Source organism: Oxyura jamaicensis, chromosome 6, assembly GCF_011077185.1.
Source record: "Oxyura jamaicensis isolate SHBP4307 breed ruddy duck chromosome 6, BPBGC_Ojam_1.0, whole genome shotgun sequence".
Lineage (NCBI taxonomy): Eukaryota > Metazoa > Chordata > Aves > Anseriformes > Anatidae > Oxyura > Oxyura jamaicensis.
In genome coordinates, this window is record NC_048898.1 from 19,457,867 (window position 1) to 19,474,824 (window position 16,958).

At 40.2% G+C, this 16,958-nt stretch overlaps 1 long non-coding RNA gene across 1 annotated transcript in view; it reads left to right on the forward strand.

The window, feature by feature from the left end:
- The window catches only part of LOC118168738, a 23,172-nt gene extending 12,219 nt beyond the window's left edge, over positions 1 to 10,953 (forward strand). The window contains exons 2-3 of the long non-coding RNA XR_004751762.1: positions 10,057 to 10,179; positions 10,929 to 10,953. This is a non-coding gene — a long non-coding RNA (uncharacterized LOC118168738). The remainder of the gene's footprint in view (positions 1 to 10,056; positions 10,180 to 10,928) is intronic.
- The last annotated feature ends 6,005 nt before the right edge of the window (positions 10,954 to 16,958 follow it).

Genomic DNA, 16,958 nt, shown 5'->3' on the forward strand with positions numbered 1-16,958 from the left:
TTTTTTTCGTTGGTGTTTTTTTTTTTGTGGGTTGGCTCAGAATTTTTTATCACAGAATTTCTATTTTTTTTGCAAGCCTCTTATTTTTTTAGCCCCCCCCCCCCCCCCCCCCCCCCCCCCCATCAAATGTTGTGAAGGGCGAGGGAAAGGGAATGCATACAAATCATACTAATTTCAGCAAAAATTGGGAAGTCTGCCACCTCAAAATAACAGATTTGCTCTCCAAAGCACTACCTGATACAGCTGAGAGTACAGGAAAAAGATAAAACATACAAGTGTGTTCCGGTTTGTTTTCTTTTGGTGGTAGGAGGGGAAGACTTCCAAGTAGTGGTCATTACTGAAGTCTGTTTAGTTTCTTTATGTGTGATATTTGCAAGCATTTTCCCCTATTGTTTTCAAAATCTAACTTCTTCATTCTATCCAATAATAGAGGCATAAGTGAACAAATTTTGTAAGAGGTTAAAGTTAAAATGGGATAATGTATCCATTCCAAGGCTTTTTTTTTCCGGTCTGAAAATTGTCATACTCGCTTCACTTAGCTGTTGTTGGACCAATAGTTAAAGGTATACTTTTCTTTGGTGATAAATCTGTTTACTGATGGAAACAAAGAAGATTAGGGTTAGGAGATACAGAACTGCAATGAAATTACATATCAACAGGTGTCTAATCTATAGCATAACTGAATTGTCTTCAAGCCCTTGCTAGCCCTTCAAGTTGGGGTGAGAACAATATCTGAATCAGCTGTCAAAAGTATCTTCCTTGTTGTTTAAAGTCAGAATAATGCCTATTCATCCTATGTAAGGTTTTTAAAACCAAAGTTAGACAGCACCATACTAATGTTAAACAGCACCAGCACCATTTCCTCTCAGTGACTGATAAATTCTCTGGGTCTCAAACTGTTTTTAATTAATTTTAATAAAATTATTGCATCTTTACACTTGTTCAAGTGCATGGTTTTTACAAGTAGACTTCATTAACTTGAGAGGGTTAAAATTCAGACAAACCCAATAACTTTGGATTTATTCAATTAGCATCTTAATTCTGAAGGGATAGGATTCTAATGGTATAGGTTTTCATACAGTTTCCTGATGACATTATGTCTGCAAATGAAACTTGGGCTATGAGCAAGAATATACCTGTCTTCACCAAGACCTTAGTGACTTTTTTTTTTTGAGATCACCAGGACCTTAATGACCCTTTTTTTTTTTTCTTTGACGGGTGCTAACCCTACTTGGAACCAACCCCACTTGGAAAGTTCTTCTATTGCTGATGAAGTGATTACTCAAACTTTTGCCCTTTATTCAGCTATACAAATGTTGCTGGCAATGCGGGAATACTTGGTCTCATGAAGGTTCATGCAACTGAAATAGGTTCTACACCTTGGATAACTTTAAATTTACATTCTTAAATTGCACACTGAGATTTTTTCCTTTAATTGATGCAGTTTCTTCTATAATTGAGCCTTTGAGCTATTCCCCTCTGAGCATCAACAAAAGCTTCTCAAAGCTCTGCTTCTAGAAATAAGTCAAGGGAGTAGGTTGCAATTAGAGATGCCTAAATAATCAGGGGCTTGGGGATCAGTGGCTAAACTGGAATATCAAAGAGCTCTTGGGTTGACTCAAAGTGAAATTCTTGATTTCTCTGCTTTTTAAATAAGGAAGAGATCTCCTTAAAACTTGTTGATTTTTCAAAACAAATGTCAGCTAAGTGCCAAAATAAAATATTGACTTTCCCACTTTCTCTCCTTGGCCAACATTATGTGCTAAATCTGAACTGAATTCCTGAAGGCTATCTGTTCTGTCTTCCCAAGGGAAGTATCTTTCAACAAAATATTCAATGTATTATACTTAAGCCCAAATTTAGCTGCACAACTCTAGTCAGAAGTAAGTCTTTGAACAGGATGGGTGCTAATTTTTGTCCAAAGGATAATCATTTCAAATATCCTCTAGTGTTCTCACTTGATTGAAGATTTAGCTAGCTCTTTTCTGCATACTGAGAGCCTAGCCCCAGGAGGCTCCAATTCCCTTGGACAAGGCTGGCATTTCTGCTCACTGAGTGGGTTTTGCTGCCCTTGTCCCATTGTGCCAGGTGCTGCACAAACACAGGACAAAGCCGGTCCCTGCCACAGGAGGGGGGATTACCCCTGTAGGTGTGTGGATGGGTGATGCTGAGGGATATGAGCAGCTAGGATGCCCAGCAGAGGGGTGGCAGTGTCCAGGTGCAAAACTGCTGCCAGCTGCTGCTAAAGCAAGAGGTTTGATGGAAAGGTTCAAAAGGGGGTGAGGAGCTCCCTGTAAACACTGCAAAACCACCTCTCATCAGGCCTGTGGTGCAGAGCAGCGGAGACAGAAATGCCTGTTTCAAACCTCAACAAGTGAGTGACAAAGGCAATAGCAACGTTGTGCTAAGGGCAGCACATCTCCCTGGCATCTCCATGTCCTTTATGCCTGTCTCTGTAGCAGAACAAGCCATCCTGTTGCACAGTGACTTGCCTAAGATGTCATCCAAATAAGATTCCTTTGTGCTTTGTATTTGCGTTGATTCTGAACCTGGGTGACAGCAGGACCAAGCATATTGAGTCCTCCTCTGTTTTTCTTGCTCTTTCTCAAACATCGCCAGATACCAGGTTAAGGTCGTGCTGGTTCCCTGGAGTTTCAGTGCCCAGGAATCAGTGTAGCATCTCCCAGACCTCATAGAGTGGCTCAGTTGTATTCAGTACCTTGTGGGAGTTGCACAGCCCTTGGTCCCCAGCTTGCACATCCATGACACCCTTGTAATGGTCTCATCCCACTAGCTGTATGCTTCAGAAAGCACTTCTCATGGTGCTTCTAAGGCAACAGAAGTGTGTGAATTTGTATGTAGTCTGTGGTGAAAACGGTTGCTTGCTTTAATCAGAGCTAACTTTAACAGTAAGGCTTTGTGCATTCATTGGTGTTGCTGCCAAATTTGTAAACTGAGTGATTCAATCATTTTTCTTCTTGTATTCTGATAATGACTGTGAAAAAAGATAATGTGAGAAAACTATAGACTTCCTTCAATGCTTAATTGTAGATATGGAGTATTTGATTTGGTGGATTCATTAAAATACTTACATTTTTAGCTTTGCTCATTCAGAATGAAGGTTAAAATCACAACTTGAGCTCTCACAGAATTTTAGTTAGGAATACTGTGAATTATATTATCGCATTAGAATATTTTAGCACTTGAGGATAAAATATGGCTAAAGAATAAACTTCTGAACTGATTTTTCTATGAAGACCATAAAAGCTTTGCATGTTTTCTTGTTTGTTTAGATTTAACTTAAATCTTTAAAATGCACTTCATATTTTATGAAAGCCCCTCAGCTGAGGCTTACAAACGATGTTAAAGAAGATGAATGCTAAGCTGCCAAATGGAACTGCTACAAAGCAGTATGGATAGTCAAACCAACCCTTAACTTAACTGTTCTTTTATCTCAAACTCTGGGGTCATCAGCCCTTAAGTTACCTGCTCACAGCATATCCAGTCACATGCTAAACTGCTATCTCCTCTGCCCGCTCTGGTCCTCCTGGGAATGTGAATAATCCACAGTATTCCAGATCCACTAAACCCAAAACACTGCTTTCTTCAGCTGGGCTCTGCAAACTGTAAAATCTTGCGAAGTTTAGGCCTCTGAGCAAGACGCTCATGATCTAGAGCATACATTCATGGCATAGACCTGTAAATGTATAATACAGCTCTTATCTCTTGGTAGGCCAGCCTTTAGCTTCACAGGTTCCTCATTCTTATAAAATAATAGCCCCCAGGCCTCCCTGATAAGAATTGCACTTTAAATGATCACCAGCCAACCTATTTTTCTTTCTACTTAGTGGTGGGAAACAACTAAAGTTGCACTGCACCAGGAACACAGGGGGATGTCAAGGCCAAAGATGATATAAGATGCATTCTCTACTGTAGGCAGCAGAAATAAAATTGGTATTTTTAGACTACAATACATTATGACATCAAAGAAAAAGATGCCATGAAAGTATTAGCTATAAGGGGAGGATAGCTTTTTGTTTTCCTGTATTTAAGGGAGGAAAAAGCTGGCAATCAACTACAATAGGGAACTACTTTCCTCAGAAAAAGATGCAAGAACTACAGTCAAAGGTTAGTGAGATAATATCAACCTCTTTGTAACCACAGTAGTATCTGGAAACATATCCTTCACAGGCAGGAGAGATACATATCTCTAGTATCATGAAGATCAATCTGATACATCACCACATTTTTCCTTCTAATGAACTACAAAAGAAAGGTCATTTGGAAACAAGTCTGTAGTAATATCCTGAGTGCATGAGGTCTACTGCATGCTTGCTGTCCTACTCAACAAAAAGGCACTTCTTTCATGCCTCTTGCTGTGGAATAGAGCAGAAATCCCAAAGGAGCCTGCAGAAGATGTTCACTCAACTTAACCATTAATGAGCTGATGCTATATGGAAATATGTCCATGTTGCCAACCAACTGCATCAGATTTTATTTAATTTGTGGCCTAGCTTTGGTAACACAATAATTAAAATGCACCATCCTCCTTAGAAGAAAGGAAAGGTTTGTTGTACAAAAGACTAATTAGATTACTTCTACTCTCAACATCAAGAGCTTTTGAAATCAAACCAATAAGTATGTATAATTCATGAAAGGCTTGTTTTTCTTCAACATGTAATTACCAACCCAGAAAACAGCCACAAAATGGATTGTGATTTACTTTTGGGGAGTGTGTAGCTCCTCCTTTGTGAATTGAAGGAATAAATTAGGCCTGATCAGTTTAAATAAAAAAGATAGCATCACAGGTAGGAATCTAGACCACTCTCTCTCCACAAAACAGGAGGCTGTATTCTTCAGCCCTATTCGTATCCTTGCTGGTGATCACTCTACCACTCCTGTTGAAAACCAATGGTGGTGCATGTCCCATGTGGTGCCGGCAGAATGTACTGCAGAGCTTTATTAAAAGGATGATTTCTGTCCCTTTGGGCTATAAATTGCCAGTTCCTCTGGGATGTGAGGTATATAAGCCCCTTTCTATCCAGCATGTTCCTACCGTAGTGATCAGACACAGCCTTAATGTTGCTACCAGCACTCTGTGAACAGCCCACACATTACAGGCCTATTTAGCTTAAAATAAATAAAAATAGAAGAAATATGTAATTGAGATGTATCATTAGGAGGGAAAAAACAACTCTAGAGCTATTACCTTAGACTGATTTCTGTTGAGACAGTGAAATATTTCCATCCTTATTTTAATTGCATAATTATAAAATTTGACTCAACAATTGAGTTTTATGGCATCTCAGTCTGACAAGGCTAACAAAGACTGCTCAGTGATCAGAGACACAAATCACGTGGAGGATGCCTATTCAGTTGTATAACTTCATGGCTGTTTTGCCTTCTGGAAATGAAATGTAGGAGTCCTAGCAATGCCAAAACTAGTGATACATTATCTGATGACCAAAAGAAGACTGAAGAAGCTCTGGGCTGGATCTAATGCAGCTACAATGCTTTAAGGCAATTGATTTGTCAGTCTACATTAGCAGAGGATTTAATCCCGTGTTCAGATGACATCACATTGGAAAAGCATTTTCAAATGAAAGTGTTTTTCTCCCTCTCCTCTCTACCCACTCTTCAATGGTAAAAAGAATGGAATAGCAATGTTAGCTGGCATTTTTCTGCTTTTTATTTTTTTATCCACAAATTTCAAGATATGTGAAAACTGCCTTTTCACTGGTCCTGTGATACACAGCTCAGGTACTTGCCCAGGCCTTTGCCTGGCTGGAAAACATGCTCCTGTTGAAAAGCTCCTGTCCTTGATATGCCTTTCCTGGCCAGTGGTGCAATAAACACTAGTCAGGACTGGGCTGTTAGTGTCGTAGCTTTGCTGCTATGATATTGTGGGTTTGGAGGCTCCTTAAACCAGAGGCAAAAATAAGACAATGAAAAGTTAACATTTTCAGATGGATGCAGTATGCTGTACAGCTTCCCAAATCTGGCCCTCTCTCTGAAGATCCAGGCAGAGCCCTATAGGCACTGAATTGTGCTCAGGTCCATTGCACCAGGAGAAGAAAAGGGTAGGATGCTGTGGATATGTGATGTTTGCTACTGCAGTGGAGAAAATATGTTAGAATTATTACAAATGCAATTACTAAATGGTTAAGTGCAAATTGGCTCTGTTGTTGCCCTGAACTCTAAGGAGGAAAAACTCTTGTTAGTTTGCTCATTGTATGTCCTAGTTACGCAGACTGTGTGCTAGGGGGTTGGGATTTGAGCCAGCATTTGGCAACTCCAGAAATCAAAGACTTAGCACTCCAACTCATTTGCAAGTACCATATAATGAGCTTTGAGAATTCCTCTTTAGTCTGAGATGCTCTCATAAGGAGTTCTGTAGTCCACGTATATTAGGGCAGCATAAATGACCGATGAGTCAGTCTTATTCAGTCTCTTCTCTTTTGAACCTGAAGAACAGTCTGACTTAACTGCCTGTGCTCTCCTGAAATTAGTTTTACTTCCACTACTTCAAGTCTGAGTGAAACTGTTTCTTACTCATCACAGCAATGATGAAAATTGTCTTAAACCATATTGATCAGCAAAGTTCGGCACATTCTGGGTTCCATAAGAAACCTCATAGATGAGTTTGGGACTTCCCCCTTCCATTTTCATATTTGAGGAAGATTACAAATCCTGAGGCTGGCAGAAAACTCTGTACAGAACTGGGATTCACCTTTGTGGAGATGGGAGATGTGTCCAGAGAGCTAAAGACAACAGAACCAAACCAGATCATAATTGAGGTGTGATTCAAGGCGCTCTGTGTGAGCCTTCAAACTGCATAGACCAGACATTGATATGGCTTTGTTCTCACTGGCCATGTTTTGAAACTTTTAAGTTTTTTTCCCAGCCTTTATGATTCTATGAAGTGGCCATAAAACAAGCTCATCAGAGTGACCAGCGGTGATGACAAAGAACAGTCTTGCTGGGGAGTAAGGTGACTCGCTGGGACTCAGGTTATTTGGTTAGCAGATATCTTCTGCAGCACTGACAACTCACTTCTCCAGTGTTTCAGTTACCTCTGCTCAATGGAGAGGATATTTCCTTACCCAGCAGGATCTGAGCTACCTGGAAAGTAAATGGCATTATGAACTGACTCTTATGAGTAATACCCTTCTGTCCAGTGTGACAGTGACTAAGGTCTCTGGAGTAGTAACAGTATTTTCTGGCATTGCCTCAAAATCAAGGCCATAAGTGTCAGACTTAACATTTTAGACAGAAGCAATGGTGTGACTCTGTACTTAGAGAAAAGTTTGGGATCTGTAGCTGAATCACACCTTAATATTCCTGTAGATGGCAGTGGTATGTGTTCTGAATACTGGACAACTCCAAAAGATACAAGTTGCCTCCTGGTAGATGGTGGTTATGTGTTTTTCTGTGGTAAGAAATATTTTCCTGAAGTTCTTCTTTGGAATTTACAGCAGATCGTGTGACTGCCTGCCTACAGCTAGCACTAAGTGTCCCTTCCTGAAATCCCCTGTAAGAGGAAAAGGGGGAGCTCTGATATTGCCAAAGTCCATCTAAAAGGCGGGGAGGATGAACATGAGCAAGCTATTTGGACCAGTAAACTCCAACCTGCTTCTTATGCAATTAGGTAACCCACCCCTCCACCCCCAAACAGTCACATAGGCAAGTGTCTTTTTGTGTCCACTTTTAGTTAGCTTGCATTTGTCTTTAACAATTCACAATCTGAAGTTAGCATTCATAATGCTAAATACCAGCTGCTTCCTAGTAGCATCTTGGTAAGGACAGATAGGGCAGGGGGAAGTATGAGGCTGTTGTTGCTATTCTTTCATGTGTGTATATGTATATAAAGTATCTATTTTAACTTTTATTTTAATTGTTTATCTCTTTATGTATTATGTATATAGTTGCATATGCATAATTTCTGAGGCTATGTTTAGATTTCAGTTTGGACAAGTCCTTTTTAGATATGTTGTTCCCTGGGTGGATCTTCCCAAGCAGAGCCAACCACACTTTTAATTAGAGCTTGTCAGTCCTGCCTGACAATCGCAGCTTTTGTTGAGAGCAGCAAGACTGAATATTGTCGTTTCACCTGCTGTGACTAATGATTTAAAAGAAAATAATTGTTTTAAACACTGATTTCTTATAATTATAAATTAAGTTCTGCTGTACCCAAATACAGTTACATACCTGGCCAGTTTTGATAATATAACACTGCTAGTGATCACTTTCAATGAAATAAGAGGATCCAATACTTAAACATATTAAAACATCTATTCCTGTGAAAATCTTGCTTTGCTTGATTGCTGTCTACTGCCTTTCATCCTCTTAGCTCCATTACAGTAAGCAGTATAAAATATACCATTTCCACATGCCCTTTGAAATGCTGCTTGTTGTGAAGGCAGAATCAAGAGCAACACTTGATGTAGGTTATACTGTGAGTTCTGATGCTGTATAACAAAGGGAAAAAATAAGAAAGGAAGTATTTGAATCCTGACTGATGGTTAAATGGAAACAGAAAAATGTGGAAGAAAACTTTCCAGAGCTAAAAGCAAGTCCTTTGCAGTATGACATGCTTGAGCTAATGTATAAATGAAGGACCTTTTCTATTTTTAAAAGGTGCATGGACTTAGATCGTCCCGTCTCAAAGGAGACCTAAGTGCCAAATCTGAATGTTTCATTGTGGAATAATGATAGAAAACTATTTGTATGTGAACTTGAGATAAAAATCACCAGAGTGGGGTGGGGAGCTAGGGAATGTAGTGAATCTCTAGAGCATATTCTCCTCTAGCAAGAAATCAAGATGAATCCTGCTAGAGAGAGTAAATATCCCATATTAAGAAAAAAGGGCAAACTGCAATCAGTGCTCATCTGAATCCCCAAATCTGCACATAACAAAGAACTTTACTCCATTTAGACTTCATCAAAATCTCTTAACTTCTCACCAGGAAAAATGTGATTCTGATCATCAGCAGCCTCGATTAAATTCTGTTTTTGTGCTAGCATATTTGTCACTTTATGAGCTGCTGCTCAGTGCAAAAATAGAAATATTAATGCATGCTGATGCTTGTATTGGATCTAGCATACAAAGGAGCAGTTCAAGAGATAAAGGCATCTGGCAGACTGCCATTTGGATATGAGAGAATAATAATTCAAATGTGATAAGAAAGTTACAAATACCCTGTGTGTGAGAGCAGTAAATTTTTTGTCTGCATTAATACCCTGCTATTTCTGGGTTACTGAGTCCAGCGTATATTTTGAAAAATGTTTATGTTTAGTTGAAAAAAGTTTGCTTTTAAGCCATAATGTAATTGCCACAGACAGATCGAGCTCCCTGCTGGTGGGGAGGGACTGAAATAATTTCATCTGTTCTGCTCGGGTTTCAGACTCATCTGATTACTTTCAGGCTTCCATGTAGCTGATGTAACAGTTCAAAACATAGAAAATGGATGGGATGGGGGCAAGGAGGGTAAAGGTTATTATTAGATAGTTCCTGAATGTGCATTTGTTTCTGCTCTCAGCAATTATAGCAGTCACTGATTCTTGCTGGGGATTCTGTTTCCCTGGGAGAGGAGGCCATCAGAGAAACAAACCCATGGCAACTAGTACAGCCTGTCTGCTAAAAACACAAAGCATGATTGTTGTGACAGTGCTACCTTTATAATGAGCGCCCACTTACATTACTCCTGGAGCTTGGCACTTTGTTAACCCTTCTCTGAACACAAGAACTTCCCAACTGGCTGTTTCCACGTAGCTGCACAGCTTGTGAGAATGATCCCCAGGAAATACAAAACTGTAAGTGTGTATATGAGAGGAGGTCTGTATCACTTGTAAGGTGAGGAGTATTCCATAAAATAGAAAACATTGAATTATTGACTAATTCAACCAGTATATATTGTAGACTTTGAGAGAATCAAGCATTAGCACTGAGACAGCAGTTAATTCAGAAGCAAGGAATGAAGAGAACAGAATACTGCAATTTGCTCCTTTGACTGATACTACAGATTGCTTAACCTCTGGTTTTCTCCCTTCTTTCAGTAGCAAATCTAATCTGCCTACCAATGCAAGTACTCACAAATGCACTGCTCCCCTTTATGAAGCTGCGGCGGTACGCAGCAGAGCCCCCCCTAAGCTGAGGTCCTCCAGCAGTGCTGCACCCAGGTGAATGATGTCTGTGCAGCCCAAGCAGTCGTGTTAGCAACTGCAGTGCAAAAAGCTGTAAAAGCTGGCAGTGAATGATTCCCCTGTTAAAGAACTGCACGTTCTGAGCATCACACACCTAAGCTCACTTCAGTGGAAAAGAGTGAGCTCTTCTGAGTCTATACAAAATCCTGGTATGTATGCAAATGTAGTGTGTCACTCTGCAGATACGCAGTTGCTCAGAGCACACTGCACAGCGCTGCAGTGTCAGTGCAGGGATGACAGAGCATCTTCACCAGCTGCCTTGCAGCTTGAACTCTGCTGGAGTCTCAGTTGCTGTTCTGCTCTGCTGTGGTAGCTGGGAAGGAGGTGAAGAAAAGGTGGTGGGGGGAGACAAGCAAGAGCTACAGCTAGGAGAAATGACAAAAGGAAAGATGGGGTGGGGAGGATGTAAAGCTGGAAGTGGCCTACAAGTGTTTCTGTCATGCCATAATTAACATTGCAGATGTTAATTTAGAGCAAACATGCCTTCTTAATGTCATACAAGCCTGTATTCTATCATCTGTGTATAAAAATTTCCAGAACAAAATTAAGTTCTCTTGTGGATGTCCCCATTTAGTTTTCAGTAAAAATATGCATTTCCTTGGAAATATGATCAAGTTGGTTCAAAAGTGAGCTGCACTTGTATACCCTGGGTGCTGTAGTTCCTACATCAATCATACTACAAAGCTATCCAGAGAAAACATCTATGACTTTTTTCTTCATTGCAGAGCTCTCCAGGTTCAGTAACTCATTATGACTTGTTGGAAGTACTGAAAATAGCTCATGGGGAAGGGAAAAGGAAGGAGATCAAGGAAGACAACTTTCCAAAGCAGAACTATCCCTTAAAGGATGGGCGGGGGAAGAAAAAGGTGAAAGTAGGCTAGGAGGGAGAAGAGTAGTCAATGGAAGGAAGAGGAAAATAAACGTATCTGAAGAAATGCATTCATACTGAGTTTTTTTTTTTTACTAACAAGTATACCAGTAAGAGCATCATTAACTGTCTGAACTCACAGGTATTTTATAGTATGTCAGCTATAATCTCTAGTCAAGCTAGGTTATATAGGATGTTTCCCTGTAAAGTAGTCCTTAGAGCTCAAAAATGTTAAATGTCTGTCTTCAGTTTATCCCCACCACTGCCTTTCCCTCCATAGAACAAGATCATAGAGACAGATCCTCAAAAGGACCAGTGTGCCAGTGTGTGCACTGTCTTCACAGATCCTGTGTTGTCTGGAGCATTCTGAAGTGAAATGTGTTCACCTAAACATCTGCTCAGGTGGTCTCTCCTAGTGGAGGCATAAATTACAACATGGAGCAGCAAATCTCCAGCAAAGTATCACGGGTCTTGGGGTCAGCATCTGAGCGTGTTCAGAGCCAGCCTGTTTTCATAAGTGTTGAAATGCTAATTAACTCAGTTAACCTGAACTGCAAAAATACAGTTCCTCTACCTATGCAAAATAATCATGTAGATTTTTGCTAATTATATAGATGAGACAGCCCAAGATCTTGGGAGTGTGTGTTTCTGTGCTGCAGTCCCACCTTCCTTTTGCTGCAGGGACTAGATTGCTCACTTTCTTGGGCTAGAAATGTTCTGATCAGCAAGAGCTGGTTTGTTAGGTGTGGTGCTGGAAATACCGTGCGAGCCTGTAATGCAGTGGTTCAGGTACTAGCTGGGCTGTCTCACCTGCTACGTTCAGCATTATATGTATCGTGTGACTTCACACCTAAAATTTCAAGTTTGTGTAGTAAGGAAATTTGTTCATGTGATAAACACAACCAAAAGTCCTGCTGAAACACTGGAGAAATACTTCAAGTGCTGTCATTCAGCCACTCACTCAAGACTTGCTCTAGCTGTTGTGTTTGAGTGCAAGTTCTTTACCAAAAGCCTTTCCACCTCAGGCACATCAGGTAAGCATGAAAGTGGGTTGGAATTATATTTACATCACACAGCCTGCAGCTTTGTGTGAATCAGGCACTTGTCTCTGCATAAACTAAAGGGAGGATTGTATCCCACCAACATGTGTATCCAGATCAGAGCTGCTGCAGAACCACAGAAGTGCTTCTGGAAAGCTTGCTTTGGTCCTCTTTCTAATGAATAATACAGTGTAAAATAAAAGTAAAGTCTTTAAAGTGATTGAATCCTCATTCTGTTATTCATCTGAATGGAAATACTTGAAACTGACTTCATTTCTAAGGTTGTTTGTTTTTTTTTTGAGAACTAAGATGGACATTACTGATGTCTTCCTGTTTCTGCAACAAGAAATGCCATTCACTAGATAACATCATTTTAATGTGCTGTATTGCCTTACTGATATCATGATGATAAAGCATGTCCTTTGGAAGCCCAGTGAAGCTGAGTTGGAGTACTGTATGAGAAAGTGAAACTTGTGGTAAATGAGTCATTAAGATGTTTTTAATCTGTGAACAATATTTGCCTCAAGAACTTTTTTGTGTGTGTGGACTTATTTGCTGTGGATATGAGTAGGCAGTGGTTTTTAGCTGTTGTCAATATATTGTTTGAATTGTTCTTTTCTTTCTCTGTGATTTCCTCTTAGTGCATCTGGGAATATTTTTTTGTTCTGACTTTCTAAAGAAACAAGGTTTATGCGATCATGTGATCCAGATGTGGTCGTGTATCTGTCTGTCCTGATGTGGCAGCTTTTTAACCCACTGGCCACTTCTAACCAAACTTGAGAGCAGCAGCAGTCTCCAACAGGTTATACTCCTACGAACTCAGGAAAATCAAGAGCCAGCTACAGGAGAGAGAGAAGCTTTAGGAGTGGCCTTAATGAGGGGCAGTCCCTCTTCTCAGCGCTTACAGCACATGAGATTCCACACAAGGAGCTAAGTATCCTCACCCCAGGAAGATCTTCAGTTAGAATTCACACCCAGTTTGCTACCAGTGAACTCAGCTCCCAGATAACACCCATAACAAAGCAGGCTGCATTAGCTCCCTTGTTCACATAGCATTGTTTTCTCTATGTGACCTTGGCCAAGGGGAAGCTAAATCCAAAAGCTGTGTGAGTAGTACTAATACCCTGCGTATTTAGAAATATCTGGATTAGATGTGAAGAAATAATCATAAAAATGCTGCATTTTATGATTCATTAAGCTTTCAGTTGACACTGTGACATAACAAAATGGCACAAAAAGCATTTCTAGACTCCTTTATTAATTGCAGTCTTTCTGGGAAATCAGTTTGGAAAGCAGCCTGTTAGTGCCTCCTCCTCTCTTCCCTTGCAATGGCATGCAGATTTTTGTACCTCTCCTGAAGTTTAATCAAGAACAACAAAAAAGCCATAGGCATTCCAGGTCACAGGCGTTGTGGTGTGGTGAATCAAACACTTCTGAGTGTTTTTGACAGACCACAATGCACTTTGCAAAGCCTCCTTTTTTTTTCTTGGAAGAACAAAGGTAAAAATACAAATATCCTTGCTGCACGATGTGCATCATTTTTTTCTGTTGACAGGTAATTTGCTTCATTTCTGCATAAACGAAACTGAATGAAATCATCCTTTTGGCACTTTATTGCTGTTTGAATCCTTGTTCAGTTATTCGGCACTTCAACAGTTCTGCAGGAGATTAGTGATCCACTAGTTATTTTATGTTGGGTTACTGGGTTTTATTTTCCTGAGATGTTAAATATATTTTCATGCTATAGTCAAAATACCATATTTCTTAAAACATTTTTTTAATGACTTACAGTATTACAGAGCTGGTAACTGAGAAGTTTTCCTGTCACTTTTTATAGGCAAAATTATTTTGTTACTTTCTTGTTGAGGAAAAATCTTCAAAGGGAAAACTGAACATATTCAGTTTGATACCTGTAGCGTTTCATACCTGTAATAAAACTGGTGTTCCCCCCTACTACTGTAAGAAAACTCACAGAAAACTTTCCCCTTTCATGTTGCTCATCTCCAAGTTACAATGGTAACTGGAGGTGAAAGCACTCACTGGCAGTCATCTGGTTGCTTTTGTTTTTCTTTAGCAGGTGGTGACTCTAAAGATCTGTCACCTGTCTCTTGCTTCACTTAAATCTCTGGGTGTGGATGAAAGGTGAACTGAGACCCTGTTTCTTGATCTGGGTATAGTCCCTTTGTGTTCACTGGCAGTGAGTTAGCCTCACAGCTTATGTTCCTCCAACAATACTGCCAGGGTGCCACAGGTAGATGGAAGTAAATTATTTCACTGGGCAACTTTTCAGCAGTGCCCTGTTAGCTCTGCTGCTAGCTGCAGGTGGTGACCAGTATTCAGTGACAAGTTACTGAAGGCTTCTTGACCATGTTGCAATAGGATTACTTCATTGCTATTGTATCATTTCCACCCTTTTCCATGAGGACAGCTTTCTATTTTTTGCTATTAAGGAAACCATACTGCCTGGAAATAAATCTGTATTACGATGACATTTTTTGGTGTTGGGAAATAGCTTTGCATCTGATTGGCTTGTTCTTAAAAGATTAGGGACTAACTAGATATGCAAGTATTTCTTCAGATGTCATTTATATTTAATATACAACTTGAAAAGGAAGGCTCTGCCAAGAGCTGTCTTCAAAGATGCTTAAAAACTTTCATAAGAATTGAATACAAGCAGGGAATGATGTCTGACCCCCAAACGCTCTTATAAAGCTAAGTACGATGTGTAAGAGGATGCTCTTGGCTCCTGCAGCCCTTCTGCTCTGTTTACAATAATGTTTCCTGGCTGGCTTAGAGAAGCTGGTTGCTAATGGGAATATTAGTGCTACAGGAGAGGGAACAACTGGAAAGACCTGGTATGTCCTCCCCTAGTCCTGGGATGCTCCCTCATCAGGGAGAAATGCCTGTGTTCTGCTGCCTTCAGCATCGTCTGCCGGGAAAGCAGCTGTCCTGCAACAGGCGAAATCTATGAAGGCATTTTAAGAGAAAAGGGATAGGAACAGGTTTGCACTGCCATCTTCAGCCCCAGGGGAAAATGGAGTTCCTTCGTTCAGTGGACAGGGCATATGGCTATATGGGGTATCCCACAGGCATTTGGTATGGGGACTCCAAAGATCCCAGAAAGAACAGTGTTTCTGCTGCTCTTTGCACAAGCCATGCAGGAAGAGGTGGAGAAACTTTCTCCATGCAGCCACTACAGTGATGTGGAAGGAAAACACATAAGTCCTCCAAGGTACAGCAAGACTACAGAAACATAGAGAAATAACTGATGGTAAAGGATGTGCTTGAGGGAGAGAAATCTGAAAAGAATAGGGCAGCCTGGAGCTCTAGAAGGGAAAGTGAACAGAGCTGTGGAAGATTTTGGGAAGACAAGAAAGAAAAAGAAAACCTAGTACAACATATTGCCAAGTCTGCATATGGATTTTGAAGAGTTTTCTGCTCTAATGTAAGCACTTATTTCCTCAATGCAGGAACACAACTTCACTGGTCAGAAGATGCAGTGTGGTGATGAAGTGTTTAAACAGCATTTAAGATTTTCCATTACATAGGAGTACCTATTAGCCAGAGAAGTGTATCATTGATTTGCATTTCTGTGATTTTACATCTTCAAAAATTTTAGCAACTTGGAGTTACGGTGCATGAAGGATTCTGCTGAAGTTAATGGGATATTCGTATTTAATCACTCTCATTGCAAGATGTGAAACAAACTTAAGAGCTTACAAAATACTCTGAACTAGAATTCCTACGGTATCTTTAAAATTCAGTAATACTGCTTTACATAGAAAGCCACACGTCTCTGGAAATCTATCTGCAGAATAAACCATCACATTACTGTAAAGCTGAATAGCTTTATATACAAAATGCTGAATTTTCAAAAGCTTCTATCAGTAGCCTTTTTGTTTTATGGACTATTAAACTGGTGTGCAACAGGCTGTCACTAAACATTTGTTCTGTTTTGCTGAATGAAGTACAGAAATACAAGACAGCTGAGGCACCTTCCCTGCAGAGAGTAAAGATGACAAAATTGGGAGCTGCTGCAAGAATTGAAAAGCAGAGGTGTGGGCTACATGCTGTGTGTGTTGCAGTGATGGTTATTTAGGGGTTGTGGGAAAAGGAGGCGAGATGCTGGAGCTTACTGAAATTGTCAGAACTGCTATATGTTCTATTAACCATCTATAAGCTTTTAGCTACATGGACTAAACCGCAAATAACAAAAGCGAAATAACAAAGATCCTTATTTGTTGTCTCTTTTATAACTGGGAAGAGTTTGATAGTGTATTGATAGTCTCGGGACGCAAACCATCAGTAATGTCTACCAGGAGGCACTGACTGTCATCCTGAATCTGGCTAAGTGTAAAGCATGTATAAACTGCATCACCTAATCGCCACTAGTCATAAACTCACTCTTCTAGTTGAATACCATGTAGGACCAGCATGAAACCTTCTGGATAAAGGAATATGACTTCTATTGCTAACAATCTGGCACCCTTTGCACCTGTCCATCTGCTTATCTAGGAGCTCTGTGGTAAAAGCCATAAAGGAAAAATAGGTGAAACCTTTTGAAGAGAAAGATAGCATTAAAGTAGGCATAATGTCAGGTGGAATTAAACTTGGGCTGATAAAATGTGCTTAAAATCTCTTCTGGAGACAAAAGTCTTCACCACCAGACAGGCTCAGCACAGCTAATGGCAGTGTGATCAACTCCTGTCACAGAGTGCACCTTTCTTCATGCAGACCAAGGCAGCGATGGTAGTGTGGAAAGCACACACCTAGCTGCAGTTGCTAGTGTTGCTTTGGAGTCCCAGCAACTTCCAATGTCAACATGGTAATTGGTAGAAAATTCCCCC